Consider the following 3,671-nt stretch of genomic DNA (forward strand, 5'->3'; position numbering starts at 1 on the left):
CACAATAGATCAATGGAACAGAATCACAAATAAACCCACAAGTATATGGTCAATTAATCTTTGACAAACCAGGAAAGAATATCAAATGGGGAAAGGGCAGTATCTTCAACAAATGGTGTTGGAAAAACTGGACAGCTACATGCAAAAGAATGAAAGTGGATCACTTTCTTATACCATATACAAAAATGAATTCAAAATGGATGAAAGACCTAAATGTGAGACCTGAAACAATAAATATCCTAGAAGAGAACATAGGCAGTAACCTCTTTTACTTCTGCCATAGGAACTTTTTTCTAGGTATGTCTCCTCAGGCAAGGGAAACAAAAGCAAAAGTAATCCATCAAGACTACATCAAAATAAAATGCTTCTTTACAGTGAAGAAAACAATCAACAAAAATAAAAGGCAATCTACCGAACAAGAGAAGCTATTTGCAAAGGATATGTATGTTAAAGAGTTAGTATCCAAAGTATATAAAGAACTGATACAAATCAACACCTAAGAAAACAAATAATCCAATTAATAAATGGGCAGAAGCCACAAACAGACTTTTCTCCAAAGAAGACATACAGGTGGCAAATGACACAGAAAAAGATGCTCAGCATCACTTACCATCAGGGAAATGTAAATCAAAGCTACAATGAGATATCACTTCACACCTGTCAGAATGGCTAAAATCAACAATAGAATAATCAACAGCTATTGGCAAGGATGTAGAGAAAAAGGAACACTTGTGCACGGTTGGTGGGAATGCAAACTGGTGCAGCCGCTGTGGGAAAAAAATATGATATAAAGAATTGTTGAACAAGTGTACTGTACACCTGAAACTAATATAACACTGAATGTTAACTAACTGGAATTTAAATAAAAACTTTAAAGGGAGAAAAAGAAAAAGAAACACATCTAATTAGGAAAAAATGATGTAAAATTATGTTTGAAGATAACATGATGTTATATGTAGAAAATATTAAATATTCCACCAAAACATTGTTAAAACTAATAAAAGTTCAGTAAAATTCAGGACACTGAATCAACATTCAAAACATTTGCATTTCTAATCACTATCAGTAAACTTCCCTCCTAAATAAGAAAGCAAATCCAGTTATGATAGCATCAAAAATAATAAAATAGCTCTTTCTGCTGCCATCTTGGTTCTGCGTTCCCCTCACAAAATGCCTGGTGAAGCCACAGAAACCGTCCCTGCTACAGAGCAGGAGTTGCCACAGCCCCAGGCTGAGAGGGTCTGGAACAGAATCTGACAGTGATGAATCAGTTCCAGAGCTTGAGGAACAGGATTCCACACAGGCAACCACACAACAGGCCCAGCTGGCAGCAGCTGCTGAAATCGATGAAGAACCAGTCAGTAAAGCAAAACAGAGCTGGAGTGAAAAGAAGGCACGGAAGGCTATGTCCAAACTGGGTCTTTGACAGGTTACAGGGGTTACAAGAGTCACTATCCGGAAATCTAATATCCTCTTTGTCATCACAAAACCAGATGTCTACAAGAGCCCAGCTTCAGATACCTACACAGTTTTTGGGGAAGCCAAGATTGAGGATTTATCTCAGCAAGCACAACTAGCAGCTGCTGAGAAATTCAAAGTTCAAGGTGAAGCTGTCTCAAACATTCAAGAAAACACACAGACTCCAACTGTACAAGAGGAGAGTGAAGAAGAAGAGGTTGATGAAACCGGTGTAGAGGTTAAGGACATAGAATTGGTCATGTCACAAGCAAATGTGTCAAGAGCAAAGGCAGTCCGAGCCCTGAAGAACAACAGTAATGATATTGTAAATGCTATTATGGAATTAACAATGTAACCATCTGAAAACGAGGACTTTTTTTGGTGTTTCAAAAGAATAACTGCAGCTTGGTTTGAAATTTGTACTGTTTCTATCATTAATAAAGTTATGGCTTCTTGTTGGATGAAAATAATAATAATAATAAAATAAGTACTAATAAATTTAACCATAGAAGGGAAGGATCTGTACACTAAAAATATTTGAAAATAATGAAATTTACTGAAATACAAAAATGGAAAGATATTCCTGTTCAGGGAATGGAAGCATTAGCTTGTTAAAATTTCTCTTCTACCAAAAACAATATACATATTCAATGGGATCCCTATCAAACTTCTAATGATATTTTTCCCAGTAATAGAAAAAAAGCAATCCTAAAATTTGTATGGAAACAAAAAATAAATAGCTAAAACAATGTGGGACAAGAATGATACAACTAGCAATTTTACAATTCCTGTTTTAAAAGCATATTACAAAGCTGTAGTAATCATGTGCAAAATCAGACACAGACCAATGGAACAGAATAAAGCACTGAGATATAAACCCACAGATTTGTGGTCAGCTAATTTTCAACAAATTAGCCAAGAACACAAAGTGAGGCAAATACTCTCTCTTCATGGGGTGCTTCTGGGAAAACTGTATATCTATATGCAACTAATGAAATGTGATCCTTATCTTACTACACACACACACACACCTCAAAATGGATTAAAGACTTGAAATTGTAAATTTTGTCTTGACAACATTTTCTTAAAATTTTACACCAAAGCACAGAACACAAGAGCAAAAATAAGCAAGTGACTCTATGTCAAACTAAAACAAAACAAAACAGAACAGAAACAAAAAAATCTACATAACAAAAAAACAATCAACAAAATAAAAGGATACCCTTTGAAATGGGAGAAAATATTTGCAAACCCTATATCTTAATATCCAAATATATACATCTCAATAGCAAAAATAAATTAACCTAATTTAAAATGGGGAAAGGACTTGAATACACATATTTCCAAAGCAGTCATAAATGGTCAACAGGAATATGAAAACATGCTCAACATTACTAGTCACCAGGGAAATGCAAATCAATACTACAATGAGTATCACCTCACACCTGTTAGACCTAAAGACATTGAGAGAACTGTACTCTGAAAACTATAAAATACTGATGAAAGAAATTGAAGAATGCCTATTACCAAAAAGTCAAAAGATAATAAGTTTTTTCAATGATGTGAAAAAAAAGTAAATCCTTGTGCAATGTTAGTGGGAATGTAAATTAATAGTGCCATTATGTAAAACACTGTTGAAATTAATCACAAATTTAAAAGTAAAGCCACCACATGATCCAGCAATCTTATTTCTGGGTATTATATCCAAAGGAAATGAAATCAGTACCTTGAAGACATATCTGCACTCCCACATTCACTGCAACATTATTCACAGCAGCCAAGAATAGAAATATTAAAGTGTCTGTTGACAAGTCATGGATAAAGAAAATGAGATATATCTATATATCTCCATCTCTATCTATTTACAATTAATATTATTATCTTTAAAAATTGGAAATCTTGTCATTTGTAACATGAATGAGCCTGGAGAACATTACAGTAAGTGAAATAACCCAGACACAGAAAGATAAGTATCATAATCTCACTTACATATGGAATAAAAAAGAAAGCCAAGTTCATTGTAATAGAGTAGAATGGTGGTTACCAGTATCTGGGGGGTGTGGGTAGTAAAAGAAGATATACTGAAGGTTACAAAATTTCGGTTATAGGGTGGATAATTTTGGTAGACATAATGTACAGTGCGGTAACTATAGTTTAATAATGTATTATTTATCAGAAAATTTCTAAGATAGCAGTTTCATTTTCTCACCACA

General features: G+C 34.0%; 1 pseudogene; it reads left to right on the forward strand.

Annotated features, from left to right (window-relative positions):
* The first annotated feature begins 1,136 nt into the window (after window positions 1-1,136).
* Window positions 1,137-1,910, forward strand: LOC102727016 (nascent polypeptide-associated complex subunit alpha pseudogene; annotated as a pseudogene).
* The last annotated feature ends 1,761 nt before the right edge of the window (window positions 1,911-3,671 follow it).

The sequence above is a fragment of the Leptonychotes weddellii genome, chromosome X (genome assembly GCF_054177405.1).
Source record: "Leptonychotes weddellii isolate Sample4059 chromosome X, ASM5417740v2, whole genome shotgun sequence".
Lineage (NCBI taxonomy): Eukaryota > Metazoa > Chordata > Mammalia > Carnivora > Phocidae > Leptonychotes > Leptonychotes weddellii.